Here is a 22,106-nt window from a genome sequence, read left to right as displayed (position 1 = left end):
TTGAAGGGCTGCCACAGAGAGGAGCGGGTCAAGCTATTTTCCAAGGCACCCGAAGGCCAGACAAGGAATAATGGATGGAAACTGAACAAGGAGAGATTCAACCTGAAAATAAGGAGAAATTTTCCAACAGTGAGAGCAATCAACCAGTGGAACAGAAGTTGCCTTTGGAAGTTGTGGGAGCTTCATCACTAGAAGCTTTCAAAAAGAGAATGGACTGCCATCTGTCAGAAATGATGTAGGGTCTCCTGCTTGGGTGGGGGGGGGTTGGACTAGATGACCTACAAGGTCCCTTCCAATTCTGTTAATCTGTTATCTCAACAAATCAGAGTTAAAGCAAATGTTCCGGGTTTTAGTCTGAGGCTGCTGACCCATAGTTTGTAATGTTTCATTCTACTCTGGACTAAGGCTTAGTGATTGTCAAAAGGTTGCTGCTCTGCTTGTTAATATTAGTTAACATTAGTAAAAAGGAGAAAAATGGAAAATAAGGATTGCTAGTTATATGATCAAAAAAGCAGTGAGAACCAGTCAGGTGTTATAGTTAAAGGCCCCAAGTTAGAAATTGGGAGACCATCCTGCTTTAGGCAGGCGTATAAGCTGGATGACTTTGGGCCAGCCACTCTCTCTCAGCTCTAAGTGGAAGATAAGGGCAAATCATTGCTGAAAACATTGCCAGGAAAATTGCAGTGACTTGTCCAGGCGGTGGCCAGGAGTCAAGTTTGAAAATAAGTAGAAATAATTATTTTCAAGGCAAGCAATATTGATGCTGTGATATCATAATGCTCAATAATTATTATCCGGGTTTAAGTCTGAATCATCTAAGAAGATAAATGCATGGAATGAGTATAGAAATAACAAAAATGGGAAATATATCGATATTGATGCAGTCAGCTTTGGCTTGCTTTCCCTTGTAATTGTAGGATTGGAGCTGATCACTACTATAAGGTGAACAGAACCTTCTTATCTCTAAAACATGTGTGGTTCCCTCCTGTAAAAGTAGTCAGACTTGGTGAAGATTGAGTAGCTGTATTTGTGCGAGGAGGTTAGGTGTTCGGTTGTTGTGTTTATATTCTTGTACCTGCTCCAGATAGAAATTGCTCTAAATTTGATTCCAGCTCCTCTATTTCCTGCAGCTGTGTCTGGTCATGATGTCATTGTTATCTTATCCAAAATTTTGATCGGCATTCATATCGTAGTTGAGCATTTTGCCACGTTGACTGGGGAATTCTTGGAGTTGAACTGCCACAAGTCTTCAAGTTGCCAAGGTTGGACACTCCTACTCTGTATGTTCTTCCATGGATTATGAATACAGGATCCGAATAAATGGGGACAGTAGGACAGGGACTACTATCTAGACTAGACTACTAATCCTGTTATTAAAACACAGCTGCCTGCAATTACTGCAGGTTCTAGTCCCACCAGGTCCAAGGTTGACTCAGCCTTCCATCCTTTATAAGGTAGGTAAAATGAGGACCCAGATTGTTGGGGGGGCAATAAGTTGACTTTGTAAATATACAAATAGAATGAGACTATTGCTTTACACACTGTAAGCCGCCCTGAGTCTTCGGAGAAGGGCGGGATATAAATGTAAATAAAAAGGAAAAAAAAAAGGGACGGTAGGCATGTTGGTGCGCTTATGCACGCCCTTTACAGACCTCTTCGGAATGGGGTGAGGTCAACAGTAGACAGTCTTAAGGTTAAAATTTAGGGGGATGAAACCATAGAGTCAGGTAATGCATTCCAGGCATTGACCACTCTGTAGCTGAAGTCATATTGTCTGCAATCGAGTTTGGAGCATTTTACCTGAAGTTTGTATCTATTGTATGCTCGTGTATTGTTGCGGTTGACGCTGAAGTAGTCATTGACAGGTTGTAGCAGATAATTTTGTGTACTATGCTTAGGTCAGACCTAAGGTGGTGTAGGTCTAAGTTGTCTAAGCCCAAAACTTGAAGTCTGGTGGCATAAGGTATTTTATTGTGGGTAGAGGAATGGAGGACTCATCCCGTAAAATACCTCTGGGCTCACTCAATTGTATTAAAGTTTGATATACAGTGTGGGTTCCAGGCAGATGAGATGTATTCAAGAATTGGTCTAGCAAAGGTTTTGTAGGCCCTAGTTTGCAGTACAATATTACCATCTAATATTACAATATTATGAAACAATGACTTAACTTCTATGACTTTAGGAGAAGTGGCATTTTCCAAGGTCAGCATTTCTCGACTTTAGCAACTTTGAGCTGTGTGGACTTTTTCAACTCCTGACTGGGGAATTCTGGGAGTTGAAATCCACACGGCTTAAAATTGCTGAGGTTGTGAAACACTACCCAAAGGTAATATGTGATTTACAGCCAGAGTTTTGAGTTTTTCTGGATCAGTTAAAGGTCGGACTTCTTTTTTTCCCCTGTAACAGACCAGTAGAGAGATGCAGAAAAATTTATATTTGCTGAATATATGATTCTAATCATGCTGCTTAAAACATGATCTCTCTCTCTTGGCAAAAGATGGCAGCTCGAAATGGATTTCATTCAGTTCATTTCATTTTATTTGTCCTATTGGATTTTTAACATGAAATTTATAGTTCATCTCTGGACACAAACATCCTCCAGGCAGCTTAGACTATAACACCAGACAATAAAATGCAATAAGAATATAATTGGGGAGGTGGGCTCCAGGTTCAGTGACAGAGCACTTTCTCTTTTTTTCCAAAGAGAACCGTGTTTTTTTTCAATGGTAAACTTTTACGAGTCAAACTCTTGACAAACTACATTCAGAATATTAAGCTAGACGGACCAATGATCAGAGCCAGTGGAAAAAAATGAATCCATATATCAAAGTTTAGGATTCTATGTGAGATTTCTAGGCTTGGTGTATGCAATTACATAAGGAATAGTTGTGTAAAGGTAAAGGTAAAGGTTCCCCTCGCACATACGTGCTAGTCGTTGCCGACTCTAGGGGGCGGTGCTCAGCTCCATTTCAAAGCCGAAGAGCCAGCGCTGTCTGAAGACGTCTCCGTGGTCATGTGGCCAGCATGACTCAACGCCAAAGGCACACAGAACGCTGATACCTTCCCACCAAAGGTGATCCCTATTTTTTCTGCTTGCATTTTTACATGCTTTCGAAACTGCTAGGTTGGCAGAAGCTGGGACTAGTAATGGGAGCTCACCCCCATTACACGGCAGCACTAGGGATTCGAACCGCCAAACTGCCGACCTTTCGATCAACAAGCTCACTAGTAGCACTTCCTTTGTGGTCTGAACATTTTGAATTGTCTTTGACCTATGAACTTTCTAGCTCATTCCATCATTTATATGGTGGGAGGGAAGGAGAGAGAGAAGGGGGAGGGAGAGAGGGAGGGAGGGAGAGAGAAGGAGAGAGGGAGTGGGAGAGAGGGAGATTCCTCGATCTCCACAAGCTATTTTTTGTTCTTCTTCAATGACTTGCAAAAAGTCAGCGTTTATGTGCTCTGCTGATCATCTCATTTTTTGATGCGTTATGATATAATGTCCCCATGCATCCCCCTCCCCATGTATTAGGAAATTTAAATTTTGACAAGCAATGCCAATAACACTTAAACTGTCTTGCTTTGTACATGTTTATGCTTTGTACACATTTACCTAAGCATTGTTAATATTGGAGCTGGTTTAAATGGTGTTAAAGAGAGACTGTGTATACCTCATGCACTTGGACTGTAATATATGCGTAATATTTGGATAATAAATAAAGGGGGTTGTAACAATAATTCCAGGATCAGAAGTATAAACCTCACTTGCAAAAGTGGTTATGGGAAGGGAGGGAGGAAAGGAATAGAGAGGAAGGAAGGAAGGAAGGAAGGAAGGAAGGAAGGAAGGAAGGAAGGAGGGAAATAAAGAAGTAAGGAAGGAGGGAAAGAAAGAAGGAAGGAAGGAGGAAAAGAAAGAAGTGAGGAAGGAAGGAAGGAAGGAAGGAAGGAAGGAAGGAAGGAGGGAAATAAAGAAGTAAGGAGGGAAGGAAAGAAAGAAGGAAGGAAGGAGAAAAGAAAGAAGGAAGGAGGAAGGAAGGAAGGAAGGAAGGAGGGAAGGAAGGAAAAGGGTGGATGGAAGGAAGGAAAGAAGGAAGGAGGGAAAGAAAGAAGGGAGGGAAAGAAAGAAGGAAGGAAGGAAGGAGGGAAATAAAGAAGGAAGGAGGAGGAAAGAAGGAAGGAAGGAGGAAAAGAAGGAAGGAAGGAAGGAAGGAAGGAAGGAAGGAAAAGGGTGGATGGAAGGAAGGAAAGAAGGAAGGAGGGAAATAAAGAAGTAAGGAGGGAAGGAAAGAAAGAAGGAAGGAAGGAGGAAAAGAAAGAAGTGAGGAAGGAAGGAAGGAAGGAAGAAAGGAAGGAAGGAAAAGGGTGGATGGAAGGAAGGAAAGAAGGAAGGAGGGAAATAAAGAAGTAAGGAGGGAGGGAAAGAAAGAAGGAAGGAAGGAAAAGAAAGAAGTGAGGAAGGAAGGAAGGAAGGAAGGAAGGAAGGAATAAGTAGAACAAAAGGAAGGAAGGAAGGTCAGACCTAGTTGGCATTTAGATGCCACCATATTGTTACCCCAAAAAAATCTGCCTGGAAGGTCTAAGAAACTACGGGGACTTGAGCTCACCTCAAGAGTGTTTCATTTTTAAAAAAAAAAAAATTATTAAATTCTTTTATCAAAAGAGTATCCTTCAATGTACACCTGCAACATCTGTTGTTGATGGCCTGGCTTTGTCCTTCTCTGGCCCTTCCACCTTCTTAGACTTTGGCAGACACTAAGGAGAGCTGTGGTAAATTGCCCTACTAATGTATTCTGGAGAAACTCGGTCCACTTTGCAGTAACTGCACCCTTGGAGCCTTCGATCCAGCCTTTTGTGTTGCTTGTTTCTTGATTGCCACAATTCACCTACAGGCAGCCACTCAGTTCCCGGGCCGTTTTTTTCCCAGTGTTCATCAAAGTCCCACGAGGCCTCCTTTCTCACACCTCCACAGTGGTACTTAAGTAATTACTTCCAGTGGAGTGTAGTTATTTACTGCCCTGGGTTTACCACTCTGCTTTACCAAGCTTTAAATGACCACTTAGGACCACTTGGAATGGCTCTGCCAATTTTTCTAAGTATTATGATTTTACCCCCCCTTCCTGGAGACTGTGTGTTTCTCATGAATGTTGCCTGAAGCAACAACAACAACAACAACAACAACAACGGCAAATGCTTTCTGCCAAGATTCTGTGTCATATTGCTTCTTCATAGAAAAGAAAACAGTGATAATGTTCAGAAGGCCTTTGGAAATAGTAAAAACAACAACAACAACAGTAATTATCGTAATTAGTGGTTCTTAGCATTTGTTGAACTTGGCTATGGCAGTTCTGTCAAATCAAACAATCTAAGAGGTGTGTTTTTTTATTTCTAATGCGGAGCGTGAATGAGAGGATAGGGTGCCAGCAAGGTTTCAGTTGGTGCAGATCAGGGGTGGGCTCCTGGGGGTTCGGCAGGGTTCAGCCGATCCTCTAGCCAAGGATCGCTGGGGTTTGCCGAACTCCCAAATGCTGACCACGCCCTTCCTGCCCCTCTCACCCCTCCCCTCCTCTCCCAGGAAGGGCCCATTCATCATTCCAGGTAAGTGCAGGGGCGGGCGCAGAGGGTCTGGGAGGGCAAAAAATGGGCTTACCAGAGATTCCGGAACTCCAGAAATGGGCCTGTTTCCAGCCTCCGGAGGGCTTCCAGACCCCGGGGGAAGCAGTTTTCGCCCTCCTAGAGGCTCGAGAAAAGCCTCCAGAGCCTGGGGAGGGCAAAAAACGCTCCACCTGCACCACCAAACGCTGTGGTGCAGGTGGCCGACTAGGGCACACCTACCATGGGCATGCCCACCCAGCAACAGGGCAGTGAACCCATTGCTAAAGGATCTGAAGCCCACCCCTGGTGCAGATCAGGTGTGGGTTCTCCTTACCTTTACTACCGGTTCACAACGGGAGCACGAATGAGAGTGCCTCACCCGCACGCTCATGCTTCTGTGCATGCGCAGATTGTCCACGATTGTCGTGTCCCACTCCTCCGCTGACGGCCGGGTCAGGGAAATCCGAATCAGGCTTGCCTCTGCAGCTCTGCCCAAAGTCCTAGCAAAGTCCTCAGAGCAGGCAGGAGACCAGAAAGTGACTTCAGCAAGATAAGTTCGACTTTGCCTGACTCAGAGGCTGCCAGAAAGCAGATCCTTTATATTGGCCATGGGGTGTGGCTCCATGACTCAGTACTCATTAAGGCCTGCCCCTCCCTTCCTTCTGTTGCCTCCGCCTATCCAGTCTTCTGATGTGAGGGTCACTCCAATCAGCAGCTGTTGGAAATAAACCTTCCTTAGGCTCACATGCTGTGGAGGAGGGGGAGGGGTCTAGCTGCTCCGTTTGCCTGGGCATGGAGCCAGGGCTGGGGCCGGGAGGTGCTCCCTCCTCTGCAGCTTGTCTGGGCATGGAGCCAGGACTGGGGCCGGGAGGCATACATTCCTCCGTGTTCGGGAGCAGATAAGAAGGCCCCGGCTGCTGTGAGAGAGGGCAAGACACAACAACGATGATGTTTAGGTGGGTGGGTGGAGCCTCCTGCCGCTTTTACTACCGGTTTGTAAGAACCGGACCGAACCGGGAGCAACTCACCGCTGGTGCAATGGTGTACTAGATAATACCAAGTGAGAATCTTGTGGTTCCAGAAAGAGGATAAGTAAGTAAGCAAGTAACAAAAGCAGAGAAAAGTAGGGGACTGCCACCTAGAAATCAGCGGTGTGGTGTAGTGGTTGCTCGCTTGTTGTCCTGTTGGAATTATGCTTCAGTCAAGCATTGAACCTCTCAATCCTACAACTGCCTTTTCCTTATTTATTTATTAAATTTATATGCCGCCCATCTCACTCTGAAAAGCAACTCGGTGGTTGTCCCAAAGGTGCGTTTTCAAGAGGCAGCTGGACTCCCAAGAAGCTTCTCCAGCTCTGACTGGATGGTGGGGAAGGGTCAGTCAGAGCTGAAGAAGCTTCTTGGATGAGAAGCGAAACGTCTTCCAAGAAAAAAAAAACCCAGAAAGTCCACTTGCGTCTTGAAAAAAGAAAAAAACACCTTTGGGACAACCATGACCTGGATGACCGACAATCTCTATAGACTCTGAGTGGAAGCTATGTACATTTGGGTTTCATCAAGATACAGAAAGATCTTGACAGACTAAAACATTGGGCACTATCTAACAAAATGAAATTCAACAGTGAAAAAAGTAAGGTTCTACATTTAGGCCAAAAAACCAAAATGCACCGGTACTGGATATGTGGTCCCTTGCTCAATAGTAGTACCTGTGAGAGGGATCTTGGAGTCCTAGTGGACAACCATTTAGATATGAGCCAGCAGTGTGAAGCAGCTGCCAAAAAAGCCAACACAGTTCTGGGCTGCATAAACAGAGGGATAGAATCAAGATCACGTGAAGTGTTAGTGCCACTTTATAATGCCTTGGTAAGGCCACACTTGGCATATTGCATTCAGTTTTGGTCGCCACAATGTAAAAAGGATGTTGAGACTCTAGAAAGAGTGCAGAGAAGAGCAACAAAGATGATTAGGGGACTGGAGGCTAAAACATATGAAGAACGGTTGCAGGAACTGGGTATGCCTAGTTTAATGAAAAGAAGGACTAGGGGAGACATGATAGCAGTGTTCCAATATCTCAAGGGCTGCCACAAAGAAGAGGGAGTCAAGCTATTCTCCAAAGCACCTGACAAGTAGGACAAGAAGCAATGGGTGGAAACGAATCAAGGAGAGAACTAGGAGAAATAAGAACTAAGGAGAAATTTCCTGACAGTCAGAACAATTAAGCAGTGGAACAACTTGCCTCCAGAAGTTATGGGTGCTCCAATACTGGAAGTTTTTAAGAAGAGATTTTTAACAACTGTTTGTCTGGAATGGTATGGGGCTTCCTGCCTGAGCAAAGGGTTGGACTAGAAGACCTCCGAGGTCCAGTCCAACTCTATTATTCTGTTATTTGCCAGGTCTCCTTTGCACAGGGCAGTTTGGGTTGTGCTGTAGACATCTGGAACAGTGGTGAAATTCAATTTTTTTTTTACTACCACTTCTGTGGGCATGGCTTGGTGGGTGTGATGTGGCTTGGTGGGCATGGCAGGGGAAGGATACTGCAAAATCTCCATTCTCTCCTCACTTCTGGGGGGAAGGATATTGCAAAATCTCCATTCCCACCCCACTCCAGGGGAAGGGTTCCGCAAAATCCCCATTTCCTCCCCACTTCTGGGGGGAAGGATATTGCAAAATCTCCATTCCTCCCCCACTCTGGGGCCAGCCAGAGGTGGTATTTGCCGATTCTCTGAACTACTCAAAATTTCCGCTACTGGTTCTCCAGAACCTGTCTGAACCTGCTGGATTTCATTCTTGATCTGGAGTATGGAAATTTATATGTGGGAAGACTAAAATCTTGGAAGGATCGTCATATGATTATGTGCTGCTACATTGGAGTGCATTATTGTACTTCATCGTATATTTGAACAATTTTCAGTCGCTTCCCGATTTCCTTTTGTTGATCCTTCCTTTGCTTGCTTCTGCTGTGAACTTTTTCCACAAATGCTCTGATCATAAGGTAACTCTTAGTAACTAATACATGCAGGTAATGCCATGATTACATGTGGAGGGCCATATGGTCATAAGCTTTCACGCTCCATGCTATTAAAATCACTGAAGTGAATAAAGTCCTTGTCTGTGCAGAAAGTAATTGCATAAAAGTAATTTGTGTTTGTAAACAGAACCAAAATTAACTATGCAAATAAGCAGGAACCCAGCCTAAATATTTTAACAAGGTGGTGAGGGAGACGGAGCCAAAGTTAGAACCAGCATTCCTAGCCACAAAATATTACCTGGCTGTCAACGGAAAGTGTTAATAATGTGTCAAGAAATGGTGATGCTGCTGATATTTGTTAAGGTATCTCAAGACGAGTTGCATCCTCTGCACAACTCTTGTTCTCACTTTTTTCCCAGATACACAAAATCCCTCTCTGAAGTGCCACTTAATTCTGATGTCATCTCTTAAGGAAGATGCAGACTTAAAACGTTTGCAGCAAGGCTGGATTGGTTGCTTAGAGAGGGCTGGAAAGCACTGTGAAGCGGTATATAAGTATACCTTTGGAAGGGAGGGAGGGAGGGACTCAGCCCTCCATCCTTCCAAGGTTGGTAAAATGAGGACCCAGATTGTCACAGACAGACACAAAGTCACAAGGGTGTTGTGACCCAGGCCCAAGTAGGTAGTAGGAAACTCAGTCAGTGTAAAAACAAACAAACTTTATTGGAGCAGCTCAGAATTAACTCATTCTCAGCGTAGTCCAACTAAATTAAAACAAATATCTCCCAACTTCAGTCCTATCACCAACCTCGGTCCAATTAGGCAAACTGCCAAAGGCCTTTCTTGGCAAAAGTTCAGAAGACACCAATACAAAACAAATGCAACAAGACAAATCTATCAACGTTATTTTCCGGCAAAGAGTCCAAACACCATTGCTGGTCTTTTAAGCCTTATGGGAGGGGCCAATCATCTCTTGGCCCTACTCCTGAGTTGTCCTCTCTGCTTGAGCTGCTTTTGCCTTCTGGCAGCTCTTGTCATGTGTGCATTAGGAACAGGCTCCTCCTGTTCCTCTGCCACACTACTGTCAGTCTCTAGAGGCTCTAGTGTCCACACCTCACACCCTGATGGCCCTGGCTCCACCTCTGCCTCCGACGCAGAGCCCTCATCCGGGCCTTCCCCAGCCTCCAGGACTGGCCCATGTTCTTCCTCAGCCTCATCGCTGTCTGACTCCCTTGCCAGCTCCACAGGCTGCTGGCGGACCACAACAAAGGGACTGATTCCATGGAGAGAGTTTTTCCCGCAAACCAGATGAGGCATAGTTAAGTGTGCATCCTGTGGATGGGGCTTCACTTTTTCACAGGAACTTGCTTCTGGTATGCAGACGGAGGGGGTTGGGGAGCCCTGCCTTAGAGTATATCAAATGTAGTCTTCCATCATCGAGAAGCAGCTGTTGCCTCCTGTTTATGTTGCTTTTCCTTTCGTGTTACTTCGTCTCTGCAGAATTTATTGTCCATATCAGCTATATAACCAACCAACATCACTATCCTAAAGCAACAATCTTGTTGCTTGGGTATTTCTAGGAAGAGTCACTTTCCAAACTCTAGAGCAGGGGTGTCAAACTCGATTTTATTGAGGGCTGCATGAGGGATGTGTTTGACTTCGGAGGGCCAGGGTGTGTGTGGCCAGCTTGACATCACTCGTGTTGGGACGCCTGTGGTGGCCTGAGCGCTCTGCCAGTGAAAACGGGCTGCTAAGCTCCATTTTTGGCTGCAATGGCCTCCAACCCTGCCCACAGCCCTTGCGAGCTCCGTTTTCACTGGCAAAGGTACTGCAGGCCAGTCCTTCGCTGTTTTCAGCACAGCCCCGTGGGCCAGACCTAAGCAACCCACATGCCGGATCTGACCCCCGGCCCATGAGTTTGACACCCCTACTCTAGAGCAGCAGTCACCAACTGGTGGTCCATGGACCACTGGTGGTCCGCAAGAAAATTTTGGTGGTCCGCAGAAAAATTAGTTGTATTTTTTATATTGCACTAAATCAGGTGTCCTCAAACAACGACCCCTGGGCCAGATACATGCAATGAACGTTTGTGTTGCTTGCAGAGAATCTTCCCCTTCAAGGTTTTTTTGTGCAGGTCGGAGGGGGGGAGAAATTCTGACTTGGAGTCTGCTTCAGCCTCCTGGTGCAGAGCTTTGGGAGAAGGCTGGAGGGAAGTGCCGCTGGTGGCGAAGAACCAAAGGGCCTTGCTCCAGTGGGACTGCATCATGGTGTTGTGTCTGCGCCCCCCCCCCCCCGAGCCAGGCCTCCTGCCAGAAAGTGACTTGGAAAGTGAGGGGGAAGGGCTGTCAGGACTTACCTCTGGAGCACCAGCTTCCCTGGCTCATCTCCAGGAGCCAGAGGTAGGCCAAGTGGATGAGATAACAAGGCCTCCGTCCCCTGACTCTTCCCCCCCCAGACCACGCCTTCAGACCCAGCTGATGGCAATCAGGCTTGGTTGGACCCTAGGTTTCGTAGGCAGGAGAGGAGGGAACAACAGAAGCAGGGGTGGGGCAGGCTTAGGAAGTGCTGAGTCATGGAGCCACACCCCACAGGATATAAAGGCAGTGAGCACTGCTGTGTCTCTTTGTAGCAGGCAAATCAACTGATTAACTAAGAATCTGAAGTTTGTTCCTGAGTGACTCACCAGCGTCGAGGGAGATATCAGAGAACTTGGCAGGTGTTCACTATTCTGCTGCCAGAGCTGATGGTGCTGGCTAATTAAGCCATCACTCGGACGGAAGCGAAGGAGGACAGAACACATGGCTTGGAACTGGCTAACCATCTCAGCCCACTGAGCCTCCAGGTGCCGGTACCTGGCTTTGCACTCCCGCAGGTCTTCCCTCTGTTAGAAAGCTTATGCTCGTAGTCCTCAGTGAGGTGCTTCTGCTGAGCCTCCTTCTCGGTCAGATCCAATTTGAAATGAGCAGCTGTTTTGCCAACTCTTTCTCGTGGTGGTTCCTTAGATCCAACAACTGCTTCCTGTTGGGGCCCTAAGAAACACGGGCAGGAAGGGGAGGAGTGGCTGGGAGGGGAGGGGCGAGTAGAGGCTGGTGAGGCACCTCTTAATTTGAGTGACATTGAGTTGGCCACACCCACCCAGTCACATAACGACCTACCCTCGCGTACGAAGCCAGTCATTAGGTAGGTCATATTAGTGGTCCACGGGCTTTAAAATTATGAATTTAGTGGTCCCTGAGGGATGAAAGGTTGGGACCCCTGCTCTAGAGGAAGCATGAAAGCTGTCTTCATGCCCCTGGAATGAAGCTAATTTGAAAGGCACATAATAAACTGGAGTTAACTAGGCTTTTTTGGATAGTATCAGACGGATAAGCTTTTAAATCTCTCGGGGAGATTTTACTTGTGAGTTGGAACATATTTGCTGAAATAATGCTGGTAAGACTTTTGGAATACCCATCATAGCTTATGGCTTCTCCTCCCCTCCACTTCCCTCCGAAATTAGCGTGGAGTTTATCTTTGTGAAAATATCCATAAAACACAATATTCACAGATGGAGGAGCTCAGCAAAAAATGCAGCTATTATTGTGATTATTAATTATGTCCATGAAATGAAGCCGCAGATTTAATCTACTTTAGAAAAAAAAAAATGTGGAGTTTTTAACAAGAATAACATAACTATTATTGATGTTTTGGGCAAACAGATGGGGAATGTGATGGTGGGGAAGGGATGCGATGGTTCCAGAGTGAGCCTTTACTTGCAAAGCTTTGCAGAATTAGTCTAAGAAAGGCGCGTTAATTGATGAAATAGATGCTAGATAAAAATAGAAAACCAAAGCCAGATGGACCTTGAGACACAAATTACATTTATGCACATTCTTGCAATGGAGGAGGAGAACTGTAGAATCCTCGATGCTCTCTGAGCTTGGTTGTTTTCTTGCAGACATTTCATTACCCAACTTGGTAACATTATCAGTGGTTGAAGGGAGTAGGGTTTGAGTAGAGGAGGAGGAGGGAGAGGAGGGGGAGGAGAGGAGGAAGAAGAGGAGGAGGGAGACTGTGGGGTCCTTGGTGCTCTCTGAGCTTGGTTGTTTTCTTGCAGTCATTTCATTACTCAACTCAGTTACATTATCAGTGGTAGAAGGGAGTAGGGTTTGAGTAGAGGAGGAGGAGGGAGAGGAGGAGGAGGAGGGGAGGAAGAAGAGGAGGAGGGAGACTGTGGGGTCCTTGGTGCTCTCTGAGCTTGGTTGTTTTCTTGCAGTCATTTCATTACTCAACTCAGTTACATTATCAGTGGTAGAAGGGAGTAGGGTTTGAGTAGAGGAGGAGGAGGAGGAGGAGAGGAAGAGGAGGAGGAGAAGGACTGTAGAGCCCTTAGGGCTCTCAGAGCTTGGTTGTTTTCATGCAGACGTTTTCATGACCCAAATTAGGTAACATCATCACTGCTAAAATTATGACTGCTTCCGAGCCACAGTGCCTTGTCCAGATTAGACAGATCATAGACAGTTTCCTTCTCCCTGTGCAAAGAATGGGACTCTATTATGACCGCTGCATAGCGATGCTTCTTGTAATGCTGAGCTAAAATGTTTCTTGGTATGGATTTGTGTCTGGGTGCGGTGAACATTTGGCAGAAAAGGAAATCTAAAAACCCTTCGGTTCTGGGGGGGGGGGAAACCCCATGGTAGGAATATTGATGTCTTTTAATCCTGCAAATTAATATTGTGCCCTTTAGCTATTGCCACATCACTAGAATCTATAGTATCAGTTACCACTCAGGAGTAAAGCTGGTTCACCCTGCTTGTGTTGCTGTTCTAGGAAATTCCAGCCAATGGAGCACCAGGAAGAAAACTTAAAGGTGACAGGATTGTAAATTCTCTGTAAATCAGGTCTCCTCTTTCTTCTGCTGTGGAGATTCTTTTAAGGGAAAGTTAAACTTGCAGATAGCTTGTAGTACTGTCACTTAAATGATATACTGAAATCAGTCAACCAGTTCTTCAGAAGTTGTTTTCAAGAGAGTGAGATTGGGGCAGAATGGGACAACGGGTGTTTTTCTGAACCCAACTACTTCTCCGAAAGGAAATAGACTTTCTTTCTTTCTTTCTTTCTTTCTTTCTTTCTTTCTTTCTTTCTTTCTTTCTTTCTTTCTTCTTTCTTTCTTTCTTTCTTTCTTTCTTTCTTTCTTTCTTCCTTCCTTCCTTCCTTCCTTTTTCCTTCCTTCCTTCCTTCCTCCTCCTCCTTCCTTCCTTCCTTCTTCCTTCCTTCCTCCTTCCTCTTTCCTTCCTTCCTCCCTCCTCCTTTCCTTCCTTTCCTTCCTTCCTTCCCACCCACTTACTTACTTACTTACTTTCTTTCTTTCTTTCTTTCTTTCTTTCTTCCTTCCTTCCTTCCTTCCTTCCTTCCTTCCTTCCTTCCTTCCTCCCTCCCTCCCTCCCTTCCTGCCTTTCTTCCCCTTCCTTCCTTCCTTTCCTCCCTCCTTCCCTCTTTCCTTCCTTCCCTCCCTCCCTCCTTTCCTTCCTTCCTTCCTTCCTTCCTTCCCACCCACTTACTTACTTACTTACTTTCTTTCTTTCTTTCTTTCTTTCTTTCTTTCTTTCTTTCTTTCTTTCCTTCCTTCCTTCCTTCCTTCCTTCCTTCCTTCCTTCCTTCCTTTCTGCCTCCCTGTTATAAAGCACTGTGTAACAGTATATAAGTCTAAGTGCTATTGCTTGCTTGCTTCCTTCCTTCTTCCCCCCTTCCTCCCTCCTTCCTCCCTTTCTTTATTCTTTCTTTCTTTCATTCTTTCTTCCTGCATCCCTGCCTTCCTGCCTTTCTTCCTTTTCCTTCCTTCCCTCTTTCCCTCCCTCCCTCCTTCCTTCCTTCCCTTCCTTCCTTCCTTCCTTCCTTCCTTCCTTCCTTCCTTCCTTCCTTCCTTCTTTCTTCCAGACCCACAGCACAGCAGTGTGATATTTTATGAGGAAGGTCTGCTTGATGTTTCTTTCCCAGGATGGATGGTTAGCTCAAGTTCAAGCGTCCTTCAGGCTTCATTCCTCTTGTAATGTATCAGTTATAGGTGGAACTTAATAATAGAGTTTGTAATGGCAATCTTAAGAAGGTTTCTTAATCTCTTTGTTTTAATGGACAATTTTGTGTCTTTGAGAAAAAACCTGTATGCTTATGTTCTTGTGTAATCATCTTTTAATTGGGTTTGCCTGTGGTGTATTAAGATGCTCGGACCGTGTTCAACTTTTTAATGTTTTGAAGGTAAACTCTGGTCAGGTGGATGTATTTGGCTATCCAAAATCTTAAGGGTGGACCTTGATGCCCCCAGATATTATTAAGAAATATTTTTATTTTAATTGCGTATAATATTAATGTAATGTAATGTAAGGAGAAAGAGAGAGACAGAGAGAGATAGACAGACAGAGAGACAGAGACAGAGAGACAGAGAGAAGTAGTACTCTCTTAGCTTGTTCGTTTGCTTACAAACATTTCATTACCCAACTAGGTGACATCATCAGTGCAAATGAAGGTGGAGTTTACTGCTTGTTTATATCCTGCAAATATTGCAAGTGTCTTTTGATGAAATAGAACTAACTTGAAACATTGCCAAATGTTTGAAGGGTCCCATTTCATGTTTGAAGTTAGTTCAAGATGGCTTTGATTTAAAAACAAAAAAAATGTACGCCAACTTCTAGTTGACTACAGAATCACCAAGAAGCATCCTCATCCATCAACCAAATAATTGTTCATTGGTTACTATCAACATTTTATGGCATTCAATCATTTTGATTCCAGATAGCGTACAAGATAAAGTACCAAAAAAAGAGAAATCCATGCTAAACAAATAAAACCATGATAACATTGTACATATAAATAATGGTGAACCTTCTAGAAGAGTTCAGTTTAGAAGAGGGATGATCTATTTGTCCCATGGCTTAGTCTGTTCCAAAGAAGTAACTTGATGTAATTTGGAGTATTATTACTACTTCTGAACCAGTTAATAGAAAATAGGAATTAAATTAAAAATAGCAATAACATTTAGACTTATATACCACTTCACAGTGATTTTGCAGCCCTCTTGAAGCAGTTTACAGAGTCAGCATCTTGCGCCCAACAATATGAGTCCTCATTTTACCAACCTCGGAAGGATGGAAGGCTGAGTCAACCTTGAGACTGGTGAGATTTGAACTGCCAAATTGCAGGCAGTCGGCAGTCGGCGGAAGTAGCCTGCAGTATTGCATTCTAACCACTGCACCACTGCAGCTCTTAGAATAAAATAGAATGAGCTGGAAGGGACCTTGGAGGTCTTCTAGTCTAGCCCCCTGCTCAAGCAGGAGAACCTATACCATCTCAGACAAGTGACTATCCAGTCTCTTCTTAAAAACCTCCAATGATGGAGCACCCACGATTTCTTGAGGCAAGCTGTTACACTGGTTAATTATCCCCAGTGTTAGGAAGTTTCTTCTGAATTTCAGTTTGCTTCTCTCTTTGCTTAGTTTCCAACCAATGTTTCTTGTCCTCCCCTCTGGTGCTCTGGAGAATAATTTGCCCTTCTCTTCTTTTTGGCAGCCCCTCAAATGCTGGAATACTGCTATTATGTCTCCCTGAATTCTTCTTTTCTTTAAACCAATCAAACTCAAAACCTGCAGCCATTCTTCAAATAGAATAGAATAGAATAGAATAGAATAGAATAGAATAGAATAGAATAGAATAGAATAGAATAGAATTTTTTATCGGCCAAGTGTGATTAGACACACAAGGAATTTGTCTTCGGTGCATCTGCTCTCAGTTTACATAAAAAGAGAAGATACATTCATCAAGCATCGTAAGATACAACACTTAATGATAGTCATAGGTTACTAATAAGCAATCAAATCATACTAGGAAAACAAATAAAACAATATAAATTGTAAAGATACAGCAACAGGTTACAGTCATGTAGCCATAAGTGGGAGAAGATGAGTGATGGGAACGATGAGAAGATTAATAGTAATAGTAATGCAGACTTAGTGAATAGTTTGACAGTGTTGAGGGAATTATTTGTTTAGCAGAGTGATGGCATTTGGGGAAAAACTGTTCTTGTGTCTAGTGTTGTTCTGGTGTGCAGTGCTCTGTAGCATCGTTTTGAGGGTAGGAGTTGAAATAGTTTATGTCCAGGATGTGAGGGGGGGTCTATAAATATTTTCACAGCCCTCTTTTTGACTTGTGCAGTATACAGGTCCTCAATGGAAGGAAGGAAGGTTGGTAGTAATTGTTTTTTCTGCAGTTCTAATTATCCTCTGAAGTCTGTGTCTGTCTTGCTGGGTTGCAGAACCAAACCAGACAGTTATAGAGGTGCAGATGACAGACTCAATAATTCCTCTGTAGAACTGTATCAGCAGCTCCTTGGGCAGTTTGAGCTTCCTGAGTTGGCGCAGAAAGAACATTCTTTGTTGTGCTTTTTTGATGATGTTTTTGATGTTAGGTGTCCATTTTAGGTTTAGTCTCCAAAGCACCTGAGGGCAGGACAAGAAGCAATGGGTGGAAGCTAATGAAGGAGAGAAGCAACCTAGAACTAAGGAGAAATTTCCTGACAGTTAGAACAATTGATCAGTGGAACGACTTGCCTCCAGAAGTTGTGGATTCTCCAACACTGGAGAACTTTGAAGAAATTGGACAACCATTTGTCTGAAATGGCATAGGGTCTCCTGCTTGAGCAGGTGGTTGGACAAGAAGACCTCCAAGTTCCTATCCAACTCTCTTATTCTGTTCTGTTAGTCTGTTATTTCTAGTTTCTTTGTCTCTCTGCTAGACATCTCTTAGATTATTTGACAACCACCCTCCCTCAGCTATCATCGACAATGACTGTCCTATTTATAGATAAGCCAAAGAAGGGTATTTCAGATCCTGGTTGTTGTTGTTTTGTCTCTTTGTTCTTTATTTATTTATTTAGACAGAGTAAATTCCATGGAGCAGAAAGATTTAATGTAGACAACGGAGGCTGCAAATACAACTTACTTAAACTCTCCAGTAAAGTGTCTGAACTTTGAAATTTGGCACTGCGGATTCTCAATTAATGCCACCTCCATTGATCAGCTCTTAAAGTCTTATGCAGCTCCGGTGATATTTTTGTCGTTTTGTTTCTGATCCAACATCTTAGACATAATAATCAAGACAAAGGAAGGACAAGGAAAGCAAAGGAAGGCAATGAATGGCTCCTTGATAGAACACAGCCCCAAATGTAATTCTGTGCAAGGCTTTAGAATCCAGAATCGCTTCAAATGCATTCTGAATTACTGTGAACATATTTAGACAAAGCTGTGTTTCATCTCAGGGTATTAATGTACTGACTGCCTTTCTCACCCACCCCCCCTTCATCCCCTCCTTGTACAAACATGTCACGTCACACAAAGAAGAACATCAGAAAACTTGAAGTCTGAAAGGTTGTTTTGCAAGCGAAGAAAAGCAAAGAGCCTGAAATACAGAAGGCGGCGGGAGAGAGAATTCAAAGTGCTGATTGTGGGTTGCATAAGATAACAGGAAGAACGAAGAGCTGTTTTTAAGCTTGAGAGAGGTCATGGTGGTCAGAGGTGGGTTTCAGCTGGTTCTGACCAGTTCTGGAGAATCGGTAGCGGAAATTTTGAGCAGTTTGGAGAACCGGTAGTAAAAATTCTGACTGGCCTTGCCCCCATCTATTCTCTGCCTCCTGAGTCCCAGCTGATTGGGAAGAAATGGGGATTTTGCATTAACCTTCCCCTGCCACGTCCACCAAGCCACGTCCACCAAGCCAAGCCACAGCCACAGAACCGGTAGTAAAAAAAATTGAAACCCACCACTGATGGGGGTTCATTCATGGAAGAGGGCTTAAGTTCACCCAGGTTTAGTTTTAGGTCAACAATACGATAAGCATGCATTCTAATTCCAGGTATCCTAATGTGCATGATAGGGAAGGCATGATTGTCCCAAATTTGCTTTTAAGAAGGCAGTTGGACTTCTTTGGGTTTTTCCTTGAAAACATTTTGCTTCTCATTCAGGAAGCGTCTATGGAGATTCTCAGTCGTCCAGGTCATAGTTGTCCCAAAGGTGCTTTTTCAAGAGGCAACTGGACTTTCTGGTTTTTCTTTGAAGACGTTTCGCTTCTCATCCAAGAAGTGTCTTCAGCTCTTGAATGGATGGGGCGAATGGAAGGATTTATATTCCTTGCAGACAGCTGGTCATTTGCATCCTTTTAGAAGGTTGTTGAGACCACTTGGAGGTTTACCTGCGTCCTCAGGGTCACCTGAGTGGTGCTCCTGGTTCCTGTAGTCTGCAGGTTTTTTCCTCCAGAAATCCATTCCTACTCCCACACCATTCAAAGGGTCTTCATCCCAAATTGCATAGCTTGAAGTCTGCGGAGATTCTCAGTCATACAGGTCGTGGTTGTCCCAAAGGTGCTTTTTCAAGAGGCAACTGGACTCACTGAAGAAGCTTCTTGAAAGAGCTGAAGAAGCTTCTTGGATGAGAAGCGAAACGTCTTCAAAGAAACATCAGAAAGTCCAGTTGCCTCTTGAAAAAGCACCTTTGGGACAAACATACTTAATGCTTCTCGCACCCGTTTCCCCAACAACAACTCTGTGAGGTGGGTTGGACTGAGAGACAGAGTGACTGGCCCATTGCTTTTGTGCCTAAGGCAGGACTAGAACTTACTGTCTCCTGGTGATTGTCCCAACGTTCCCCACCTGGCTTTCGTGCCTAAGGCAGAACTAGAATTCACTGTCTCCTGGTGATTGGTCTAAAGTCATATATCAATGAAAATATATCAATGAAAGCATGTAAGATGTGTTGGAGAAGAACTAATATTCTTCAGCTCAGTTCTTCAAGAGCTGAAGAAGCTTCTTGAATGAGAAGCAAAACATCTACAAAGAAAAACCAGAAAGTCCAGTTGCCTCTTGAAAAATAATCTTTTGGGACTCATTCAGGAAGCTTCTTCAGTCCTGACAACTAAAAAAGCTTCTTGGATGAGAAGCAAAATGTCTTCTATGAAAAACAAAGTTGAGTCGGGTTTTTTTTGGAAAAAAAGCACCTTTGGGGCATCCATGATTTGGATGATTAAGAATCTCCATAGATATTTGGGGAAGGCATGCTTTCTCAGTCCTACAACATGACAATTGTTGAGAGGAAGGAACCTTTGATTTATATCTTTGGGGGCGGAGGGGGTATTCAGCCAGTTCTGACAGGTTCTGGAGAACCGGTAGCGGAAATTTTGAGTTGTTCGGAGAACCGGTAACTACCACCTCTGGTTGGCCCAGCCCCCATCTATTTGCTGTCTCCTGAGTCCCAGCTGATTGGAGTCCCAGCTGATTGGAGTCCCTGCTGATCAAAGTCCCAGCTGATTGGCGTCTCAGCTGATTGGAGTCCCAGCTGATTGGAGTCCCGGCTGATTGGAGTCCCGGCTGATCAAAGTCCCAGCTGATTGGCATCTCAGCTGATTGGCTGGGTGTTCTATTGTTGCCCTGCACAGGAGAATGGAGCTGGAAAGCAGGTTAGTGGGTTGGGGAGGGAATGGGGATTTTACAGTATCCTTCTCCTTCCACGCGCACCAAGCCATGCCCACAGAACCAGTAGTAAAAATCATTGAATACCACCACTGTTTGAAGGCACTTCCACTCTCTAGGCTGGCCGACAGAAGAGATATTGGATGTTCTTGGCTCAATACTTGGAAGTTAAAAGGGGGATTTGTGTTGGGGAAAGAAGAAGAAAAAAAGGGGGGAAAAACTGCTTTTTTTTTTGGGTGACTTGACCACCTGCTTTGAGTAGTGCCTAGAGTTTCATGTGATTAATGATTTATGCAAAGCTGGAATGAGAGAAATAAATTACAAGCCACTAAGTCTCCCCTGTGAGTTGGCATAACCAAGATACACTTTTCCCCTTAGGAGATTGCTATCAAGAGCCAATAGGTAGAACCGACTGTTCTTCTGTATTACTTTTTCACAGTAATTTTATGAAACATTATAATTAAAATCAAAAATTAAAATAATTAAAATAATTAAAAATAAAAACTAATACAAAGTAAAAAAAAAAGTAAAAAAAGAGAGAGAAAATGGAAAGCCACTTGATAACTTCAAACGGTCACTATACAAATGGTTGTAAATTGAGGACTACTTACTAAAAGGTCCTTCTGTGTTTTACCCTTTCCATAACCTGCTTGACTTCTCCTAAGACCATGATGGTGAAGCTATGGCACGCGTGCCGGAAGTGGCACGCAGAGCCATCTCTCCGGGCACGCCAGCCGTCGACTGTTGCTCTTCTAGGTTCTGGTGCGCACATGCGTGCTGACCAGCTGGTCTTTGCGTGCACAGGAGTGCTGGAAATTGGAAGAGCAGCTCTGTGGCGCGCATGTGCGTAATGGGAAGCTAAGCTTCTAGTTTCTGGTGTGCGCATGCACGCCGGCCAGCTGATCTTTGTGTGCTCATGTGTGCCAGAAACCAGATGACCAGGTGACCAGATCAGCTTCTTGGCGCGCTCTTCCGGTTTTCGGTGCTCCCTGCACTCATGTGCGCGCTCCCGTTTTGGCACTCGGTGCTGAAAAGTTTCACCAACATTGCCCTAAGAATTTGATTCTATGGAACCTCTGACTATGATTCCGCTATATATTCTGATTCGACTTTAGCTATCAGAACTGGTTCCACATGACCAAAGGCGTGAAATGTTCGGTTAACTCACTGGTAGTCAACCTGGTCCCTACTGCCCACTAGTGGCCGTTCCAGCTTTCACGGTGGGCGGTAGGGGTTTTGTCTGATACTGAAGCACTTTCCTTTTTTTTTTTAATTTAATTGACTTTTTAAAAAAATTTCATAGCATGATTTAAAAACATTTTTATTAGGTTTTCATAAAATTCCCCGTGACAATTTAAATTTCTGAAAATATACTATTTGTATCACCCGCGCATAAGTTTAGTTTGCTTTACATAAGTGAAACTAAATGGCGCTATAGTGCAACCGCAAGCAAAAGAGCCTCGCCCCAGAATAGCTCGTGCATCTCCCCCCACACCACCCAGATGTAACAGACAAGCAGAGCTGGTAGCCGGTGCCCCCCTCCTCAAACCCAATCCACAATATGTGAGAGGCATGCGCAGACGACGATACACGGTGCATTACTGTGGAACTGGTGGAACAGGTTAGAAAATTTTACTACTAACAGAGATACAAAAGTGGGCGGTAGGTATAAAAAGGTTGACTACCCCTGGGTTAACTGGAAGTGTAGAGAGCTAACAGAAGGAAGGACAAAAAGATATCACAACCCTCCTCATCCCAAATGTCCCAGACCCTTTCTTTTCAAAGTACTTTTGGAAGATTATCAAGGAAGTATCTGAGACCTTTGGACAGCAACCTAACAAGTTTTCAATAATATTAACTTCCTTTGGAGGGCTTCTCACATTGTCATTAAGAGAGAATAATAGATCAAACCAAGCCTTGTTTGTAGCTCACAAATGCATTTGCTCTTTGTGGGAGACGTGGGCGGTTTCGAAATTGGACAAATAAAATGTAAAGATAAATGTAATAATGCAATTCTTCTCTTGAGGCTTTCGTCCCCTCATATCATTGTTTGATATAATCGGA

General features: G+C 44.2%; 1 protein-coding gene across 4 annotated transcripts in view; it reads left to right on the top strand.

The window, feature by feature from the left end:
- Positions 1 to 22,106, top strand: part of LOC131203860 (neurotrimin) — a 449,992-nt gene that overhangs the window by 101,347 nt on the left and 326,539 nt on the right. The gene's annotated exons all lie outside the window — the stretch shown is intronic.

The sequence above is a fragment of the Ahaetulla prasina genome, chromosome 9 (genome assembly GCF_028640845.1).
Source record: "Ahaetulla prasina isolate Xishuangbanna chromosome 9, ASM2864084v1, whole genome shotgun sequence".
Taxonomy (NCBI): domain Eukaryota; kingdom Metazoa; phylum Chordata; class Lepidosauria; order Squamata; family Colubridae; genus Ahaetulla; species Ahaetulla prasina.
This window is presented reverse-complemented; position numbering and strand designations above follow the sequence as displayed.